Source organism: Wyeomyia smithii, chromosome 2, assembly GCF_029784165.1.
Source record: "Wyeomyia smithii strain HCP4-BCI-WySm-NY-G18 chromosome 2, ASM2978416v1, whole genome shotgun sequence".
NCBI classification, from domain to species: domain Eukaryota; kingdom Metazoa; phylum Arthropoda; class Insecta; order Diptera; family Culicidae; genus Wyeomyia; species Wyeomyia smithii.
This window is the reverse complement of record NC_073695.1, coordinates 190,330,111-190,339,907: the sequence shown is the minus strand read 5'-3', so window position 1 is coordinate 190,339,907 and position 9,797 is coordinate 190,330,111.

The window sequence follows — 9,797 nt, the reverse complement described above, 5'->3', positions numbered from 1 at the left end:
GGCACATATTTTTTAATGATCTTAACGCCAGAAGTAATTTCAATAAAGGTTTTCTCATGGCTGCACAAGCAGGAGAACCCAGGCTGACGATGACGCTGCGCTGCTACAGCTACTTTTTTATATATGGAACAAACTTTACTTTTTACAATATCCGCCATAGGAATTCGAAGCGCAATGTCCGACAGTGAGCTTATGCAGTGTCAGGCTGACAAATCGCAGCAGGAAATTCGAGCGCGGACAAACGCTAATTTCTTTTGTCACGAAATTTTAGTTGGAGTAGATTATCCGAAGTCGTAAAATGCCTGTAGAGTGGAAAGCACAAAAAATAACAGTAAAATAAGTGCAATATTTCCAGCACGGAGCGGAAATTTATTTGTGCTTTAATCTGACACATTAACATGTTATATATTATACTTGAGATGTCAGTCTGGGTTCAATTCATAATCTGTGCACTCACAATCGTGAAGACGAATCTTAGTGAGTCACCTAGCTTTAATGGATGGTCTTCCGCTGAACATAAAACACGACCCCGCGTATTGGCTCGGATGTCAAAGTAACGCGTACGAGAGGACCTTTCAAGCACAATAATTGAGTATCGGTACATTATGTCGATGGTTTATAATTTATAACCGCGAGCGCGAGAGCATGTGTATTATTTTATGATCCAATGGCACTTGACCGAGTGGAGAAGAAAGAGGAAGAACAAGAAATGCTCTTGAACGATCGAGCATCCAAGCCGAAGAGATCTAGGCCTTGGTCAGTATCACCTTCTGATCTTGTCCGTAGATCACCGTAAAGTTCTCGCTTTAGCTCGCGGTGGTCGAAGAGTATGTCGAATAAACTGTTTTTTCTTCACCATCGTTTATCTTGAACTTGGAACCGCTGCGTTATTCGTCACAGTTCCTGAAATAACAACAACAACAACAATACTTCCAACATAAAATATCCTTCCTTCCGACACAAACTGCTAAAATGCTGGCGGTTCACAAAGGTGTTCATGTTTTCAATTGATAAAGTGTTTAAGTTGTCCCTCATTCAAAAATTTGATTGAAAATCAACTTAAAAATCAACTAGATTGCAAGTAAACTATAAATTAACATTTGACATATTTTTACATATTATAAATTTTGGCATTTTTGATATTTTTAACACGTATTTTAAATTTTTAACATTTTCATATATTGGCATTTCGTCATTTTGACATTTTGTTATTTTGATGTTTTGACATAATGACATTTTCGCAATTTCTGGAAAAGAGAAATTCATTTAATCTATCAACTCTATTTAAAAGTCTTTTCAGTGAACCAACAACAACTCTGTTCTTTGATTTTACGTACCTAATTCGCCAGAGCATAAGGCATTCAACAAGCGCCAGTCTGGCACATAAATCAACATGAATTATACTCGACCGATTCCAGTCCCTTCATTTCAGTACAATATCATTAGCTAATAGGAAATTTGCCTAATGTAATGATTGATGAGAAAGTGTTGCAGTTAGTGTGCCATTAGCAATATTTCTGTAGGCCCATTTAAAAGACAAAGTGAATGCTAAGTCCCTCGCATCGCCTGCCCGCAAATGGAATCGAATAAGCAAATATCTCAACATCCAGAGTGCGCTTAAAATGGTAGTGTTTTGACCTACGAAATCCGAACGAAAGCCCATATTGACGTAACCTGAGCGTATTCATCAGCCTAATATTGAACCCTACCGAGTGTTGTGGGTTCATCGCGGTCTCAATCCGGCGCGAATTGGGCACAGTCTCTGTAATTGAAAGTGTGACCGCGACTAGAGCTGTGCTGTTGGCGGTTATTAATATCGATTGGACGTGTCGAATATTGTATGCATATTGTTAGTAAAACTGGTCACTAATTAGTAGGCACGAAGGGACAGACAGGCACGTGGCTGAACAAAACCAATTCGTTCACACAAGGCTTTGTATTTATTCCCCTGATTGGATAATAGTTTTACAAATGACTTAGGAAGCTAGATAGTCATTTTAAGATTTCTGAAGATGCTCACTCTCTCTCTTACATAATTTATAAACAAATTGACTGTAATGATGTTTACGAAAATGAAAGGATTTTATTGAGTCTCAGAATAATTCGAATTCTGGCAATCTTTTTTTATAATTTCTTGCTGAAACTGTTAACCTAAAGCTCAATCGAATAACTGTTGGAATCGGGAATAACAAACACTGAAAAACGCATCCCCATTGAAGTTACCGGGTTCAGGTGGAGAACTGCTTATCCAGCATCAGTGCCAGCAGGCCGCACCGACCGTCTGAAGCCAAATCATCAGTGAGCGTCACCTTTAGCAATTGGCTTGCGCTGCCAGACAAACGAAACGATTCACAACTTCGCCAATTACAGCCTCCCGCGGCGAATCTTAATTACACGAAGGGTCAAATGGAAACATTTAAGTTCGTCTTCTATTCAACTTAATAAAAATTAAAGTCTATGCAAGCTCATCATCCCCGGCGGCATTGCGATCAACGGCGCTGCTGGGGCAGATTTTGTCTAGCTCACGAATAAGGAAGTATTGACGCGCACTGCATCTGAATATGATCGTCAGCATTTATCAATGGTTGGTACGGCGAGGTGCGACGCCGTAAAATGTATCTGGGCAGCAGATAGTACGGCGTAAACACTATGCTTTTCAAGGTCAACTTATAATTCGATAAATCAGTGCACGAAGGTGCGAGCTATTAACCTTTTTGTATAGAACGCAGGTTCGCTGGCAGTAGATTCACAACTAAAAGATCAACCGGTTACAGCGCCAGGAGATGCGAAATGTTTTCCCACGATCTGGAGGAGCAACGAGAGTTGTTCCAGAGCACCTATGAAGTAAGATTCCATAACGTGCGGTTTCGGGTTTGTAGGTCAGCATATGTGGGTGACACCCGAACGATCTGATAATTTAATGCAGGTCACGATATTTTAGCAGTAGGAACTGAACCTGTAACACCACTAGGAGATCGCATCGAAACATGATTCAACTGGGTAGCCAGCCTGGCTTTTTCTTTTTCTTTTTTTTCTTCATTATTTCTTTACTACATCAATTACGCACAACCTTTCCGAGAATTGCTAATAGTTTTTCTCCTATTATTCACTGGCAGAAAATTGAAGCAAACGTTATCGATTTTTCAAAATATAACATAATAGTGATTATATTTGAAATATCACACATAACATAAACTTGGAAAAAAATAACTTTATCTACTATATAAAAATGGAATTCCGTAACGCTTGATCTTATTGATATTATTCCCTTCGTCTCTGAGGTGTACAGTAACTACGTAAAAACATGCACAATTATGACTTTTTGTGCTCAATTTGCCTCTAAATCAAAATTAAAAGCGATGACATATGATTCTTTGAAGATATTTGAGATATTTGAAGAAAATTTTGTAGTATCTGATCACTAAAACTTGAGATATTATTCACAAAACTACGTAAAACATGCAAAATTATGACTTTTTGTGCTAAATTTGCCTCGAAATCAAAATTAAAAGCGATGACATATGATTATTTTTCAATTAAAATGTTTGTCAATGTTCAGAAAAGACATTTGGGGAAAAATTATTAGTATCTGATCACTAAAACTTGAGATATTATTCACAAAACTACGTAAAACATGCAAAATAATGACTTATTTTGCTGAATTTGCCTCTAAATCAAAATTTAAAGCGATGACATATGATTCTTTTTTTATTAAAATGTTTGTCATTGTCCAGAAAAGAAATTTGAGGAAAAATTTTTAGTATCTGATAACTAAAACTTGAGATATTATTCACAAAACTACGTAAAACATGCAAAATTATGACATTATATGCTTATTTCGTCTCTAAATAAAAATTCAAAGCGGTTATATGCGATTCTTTTTTCATTGACAATTTTGTTCCTCATTCAGTGGAGCTTGCCGGAAAATTGTCGGTTGTTTAAATTCCCACTCAGGAGACACTGTTAGAGTCAGTAGGAAGGTAACGCTAGCTCCGCAATTACAAATGAACTAATACTAAATTTATTTTTTCCGAGTACGTGGCAGATTCTTGTACTTCATGTTTGAGGGATAATGGTTGCTTGAGTAAATCGAAATATTTCTAAGAATTACATTTTTTTTGTAAAAACCTAAAAGCAAAATTTTAAAACTTTTGCATCGTACAGGACAAAAGTTCCACTGAATAATAGCGAATTTTTAACAATACAAGTAAATCATCTTATGGGCTTCAGCACTTTGTCCCGCAGTTTCAAGTATCTCTGTGGTTCTTGCATTCAGCCAATATTTTTCTGGTATTTTTCTGTACGGAAACATCGTAACCTTAAATAGATGACGCACGTTCTTCTTCTGGTTTTCAAAGCAAAGTGAAACTTTTGCCCACTGTAAATGTTTATAATATTTTGATATTTAGGAAACTTCTGAATGTTTTTCAACTAAAAATATGAGCCTATAAATCATCATTCAAACTGAGTTTTTTGCGTTCCGCAATTTCTGAATTTCAATGACTTTGAAAAGGTAAATTTTTATTCCCAAAACTACTGCATTACTAACTTTTACTTCTATGGTGACAGATCATAGAGATTTTATGCCGAATCTAAAATACGCCTCCATGAAACTTGGTCTTGGGCTGCTCTTCTCCAGTCGACTCTTACACCCGGTGCCCGACAATTCTTGTTAACAATACACATCCAACGCCTGCGGGGACAGCCTCGAGGTGATTGGCCTACTCAACACATCATCCTACACATTGCCACCGAGAATTGGTCACAAGACTCTACACTCGAAGAACACCTGTGAGTCACACCCCGCGCAGAAATACCTTATGTTCCGTCACGTAGGATTTTGTCATACGGTACATTTTAGCTTAATCCGAAAGAAAGTAAGCCTTCTGTTAAATGAAATGAAAACAGGTAGAGTGCAAAACTGGGACACGACCGTCTGCCGTTGTCCCCTAAAACAAGATCATTTGTGAAGAAAGCAGGAACGATCTAGAAGAAAGATCGCAAACGGTTCTGCTAAGCAAACGTTGGCGAAACATTTGGTTTCCTTGACAGAAGACCGCGAACGGCTCTGTCAACATACTAGGTATCAACAGATTATGTAATAGGCGACAAAGAATTTCGCGCAGCATTCTGCTGTGCCATAGTCATGTAAACTCAAATAGAATAAACATTTTGTTATGAACAAAACAGAAGTCGCCGGTTCAACGGTGTTGATGCTCTCGCATGCATTCTATCGTACAAGCGGTACTAGATTATAAGTTAAGAGCTTAAGGTAAATGGTAAACAGAGAATGGAGAAAGCCTCTCACTCTGAGTTACCTGCAGGGTATATTTAAGCAGTGATGTACAGAATAAAAGTTAATTATCATCAGCTCTAATCTGGTGTTTTAATTCCGCGCCAATTCCGCGTACAGGGATACCTAGAAGAAGAAGTCCCTGGTAGGATGGACCCTACACGCCTATTGGCCACCGCAGTGTGCCATCGGAAGGATCAATCCGTTTTCATCTCGCAGCTCATTTCGTTATCACACGTTACGAGGCTGGCTGAACGGCTGGACAATACGTACCATTGGGACCAAGTGCCTCTATTGAAGAAAAATAGACCCCACACGTGGTCCTTAGCCTCTTATCCAGCCACTCCTATCCCGACCTCCACGCGGTGCCAGCTGGGATACGAGCAACCAAGAGAAGATAATATTCATATGCTGACAGGGAAGGAGGACTCTTTTGAGTTTCCGATCGTCTATCCTCCATGTTAGGAGCGGCTAAAAACGGCGTCTGTACTGTTACTGTTAGGAGCGGCCGATTACCGTCCTCATGTCAACGTGGGACTCTAACGGTGTTGTGCACGCTGGTCCTCTGACAGGGGGTTGGTGCGCAGGCCTTACAAGCCGTCACCGTAAAACACTCACAAGTAATAAACGAGGAAAAAAAATTCGGACTGGAACAATCGGCACAGACCCATGCGACGAAAACGGACTAACGATTGGAAACTCAGGACGTGGAACTGCCGGTCTCTCAATTTCCAAGGGAGTGATTTCAACGTTCAGGTCGGCCAGGAGGAATAGAAACCGGTGATTGGAAGGTTCAGCGCGCACCAGCTGACCGACGAAATGGGCCTAAGACTTATCAACTTTTCCGCCTCCATGAACATGGCCGTACGTAGTACCTGCGTCCAGCACAACCTCCTACACAAGTACACCTGGAGGTCACCAAATCAGGCAGAAACAAAGATCGACCACGTTCTTATTGACTGTCGACACTCCTCAGACATCACGTCGACTCGAACCACTACCTGGTGATGATTACGATGCGCCCAAAACTCTCCGTTGTTAACAACATTCGGTACCAACGCCCGCCCCGGTTAAATCCCGCGCGACTGAAGCAACCTAACGTCGCCAAAAACTACGCGCATTCACTCGAAGCCGCGCTGCCGGGAAAGGACCAGCTGGAGGAAACTCCTCTCGAGGACTGTTGAAACACCATCAGAACAGCCATCAATAGCGTAGCGGAGAACCTCATTGGGCATGTGGGACGAACCTAACGAAACGAATGCTTTGAAAACGAATTTAGGATGGTGATGGATAAGGCGTTCTCCTTGGGCGGCTAAGATGCGCAGTGCCACCCGTCAGAACGTGGAAGGGCATAGACAGAAGAAGATTCAGCGAACCCAAATCTTCCGGGAGAAAAAGCGCCGCCTGGAGGAGGAGTTTGCATAGCTGGAACAGCTGCATCATTCTCAGGAAACACGAAAGTTCTACCAGAATCACAACGCATCCCGCAGAGACCTTGTGCCGCGAGCCGAAATGTGCCGGGATAAAGAGTATTCTGATGGACAATCGTAAGGTGGAAGCAGCATTTTGAAGAACACCTGAATGGCGCCCAGGCAACAGACCATGGCGGCGGAAAAAGCGATCCCACCGGTGCGACAAATGTAGAAGACGTGCTAGCCCCAACGATAGGCGAAGTTAAGGATGCCATCAAGCAGCTAGAAAACAATAAATCGGCTGGCAAGAATAGTCTCGGAGCGGAGCTTATAAAGATGGGCCCGAAAAAGCTGGTCACTTGTTTGCACCGGCTGATTGCAAGAGTTTGGGATACAGAACAGCTGCCGGAGGAATGGGAGGATGGGGTTATCTGTCCCATCTATAAGAAAGACGACAACTTGGACTGTAGTAACAATCGTGCGATCACCGTCCTGAATGCCGCCTACAAAGTGCTTTCCCAAATCATTTTCCGCCGACTCTCACCGCTAGCCAACAGATTTGTGCAAAGTTATCAGGCCGGCTTCGTGGAAGGACGGTGTACGATGGACCAAAACTTCACCATACGGCAAATCCTCCAGAAATGCTGTGAAAACACAGCCCCCACGCACCAACTATTCATCGACTTCAAAGCCGCGTATGACACTTTCGACCGAAAAAAGCTATGGAAGGTCATGGACGAAACCGTCTTTCCGGGGAAGCTAATTAGACTGATAACGGCTACGGTAGATGGGATGCAGTGCTGTGATGGTCTCTCCTGCCTGCTATTCAATATTGCGCTACAGGGTGTAATGAATCGAACGGACATCAATACGCGGGGTACGATTTCCAACAAATCCAGTCAATTCGTTTGATTTGCTGATGACATGGACATTGTCGGCAGAACAACTGCAACGGTGGTAGAACACTACACCAGACTCAAACGCGAATCAGCGAGGATTGCGTTGCAGATTAATGCGTCTAAAACGAAGTGCATGCTAGCCGGCGCAACAGGGGGGGACAGTGGCCCACTGTTTTTCAAGCTGAAATAAATGCTATTTTAACATGCACAAATATTTGCTTAGCTAGGAAATAGAAGTTTGCCAATATCCGTATTTTCTCAGATAGTTAAGCAGCCCTCGATGCATTAAAAGCATACACATGTCAGTCGAAGTTGATATGGGAATGTATTCAATCCCTACGACAACTAACTGTAACAAACGTTGTCAATCTATACTGGGTGCCTGGTCACTGTGGCATAGGAGGAAATGAAAAAGCCGATCTCTTAGCAAGAATTGGTTTTTCAACTGCATTCATCGGGCCGGAGCCATCCTGTGGGGTGTCTTCGTCCTGTTTGAAATCTGAGCTCAGAGGCTGGGAATCAATGATGATTGATGCCAACTGGAGGGGTTACTCCAAAGCAAGACAATCTAAACTATTCATTACACCATGCAATAGAATCACACGGAACCTACTCAGTACGAATGAAGCTGATCTGAGTACGTTACCTGGTTTACTGACTGGACACTGTCCGAGTAGGTATCACCTTAAAGAAATGGGTAAACTGACAGATGACATATGTCGTTTCTGTAATTCTGAAGTAGAAACTGTGAAGTAGAAGACTGCGTATTCTTGGAAAATGTATCTTATGCCCAACGAGATATGGGCTGCTGAACTAACAAAGGTAAGGAACTTCATCAAAGAAGCCATACCTTCTTGGGGTGAAATGCAAAGTCTGGGGGCGGCTATCACTGATACCCATAGTGATGGAACGAACTGACAGTGCATATAAAGTAACGCGGAGTATACCACAATATATCTAAATAATGGTAGCAGTGGTCATAAGCTCCTACAAGGTAAAAAAAATAGCCGGCGAAACCGAAGCCGATCGACAACGCCTAGGCAGTAGCAGTACGATCGACGGCGATGAGTACAAGGTAGTCACGAGTTTGTCTATCATGGCTCTTTGGTAACCGAGGACAGTGATACCAGCCGTGAGATCCGGAGGCGTATTATCAACGAAAGTCGTGCCTACTATGGGCTCCACAAGCAATTGCGGTCGCACAGACTAAGCCCCCGTACAAACCTGTACAAAACGCTTTTTAGACCGGTTGCTCTATACGGGCATTAAGGCAGTTTTCGAACTACGGGTACTAAGGACAATCTTTGGCGGCGTGCAGGAGAACGGGATATGGAAGCGGAGGATGAACCATGAGCTCGCGCAACTCTACGGCGAACCCAGTATTCAAAAGGTGGCCTAAGCTGGACGGATACGCTGGGCAAGGAAAGTTGCAAGAATGTCGGACGACTACCCAGCGAAGATGGTGTTTGCCTTGAATCCGACAGGAAGAAGACTACCAGGGGCGCAGCGAGCGAGATGGGTAGACCAGGTGAAACGAGATCTGGCGGAGAGTACACGGTGTCCCAGGGATTGGAGAGCAGCATCCAATAACCGAGTGAATTGGAGAAACTTTGTTTATCAGGATATGTCATGACAGAATGCCAAACACATAAATAAATAACGTTACGAGTGTACCAAATAGACAACTTCATCAACCTTTTCCAAAGTATCCCCAACGTTTTAGCTTCGTTTTGGCAGTGTTTACGGCAACTCCAATCTTCGCAGCATCACTTTTGAAGACCGTAAAGACCTCCTCCATAGCTCTACGATTACCACTGATGATATCGATGTCGTCCGCAAAGCCTAGAAGCATGAGAGACTTCATGATGATGGTGCCACTCCTTTGCACACCTGCCCTTCTTAACAACAAGTTCGAGAGTCCGTATTCTTGCTTCATACCATCCTGACGCTTGATGTAAAGAGTCGCACGACTCAGTCGAATCAATTTTGATAGGAAACCATGCTCAAGCATCATCTGCAACAACTTGTTGCGTTTCACTAAGTCGTACGCCGCCTTGAAGTCTAGAAACCGATGATGTGTCTGCAAGTTTTGTTCTCGAAACTTGTCGAGGAGCTGTCTCAGCGTGAACTTCAGTAGTAGATCGTTTCGCTTGAAAACCGCACTTACATTCACCAACAAAGGCATCCTAATTG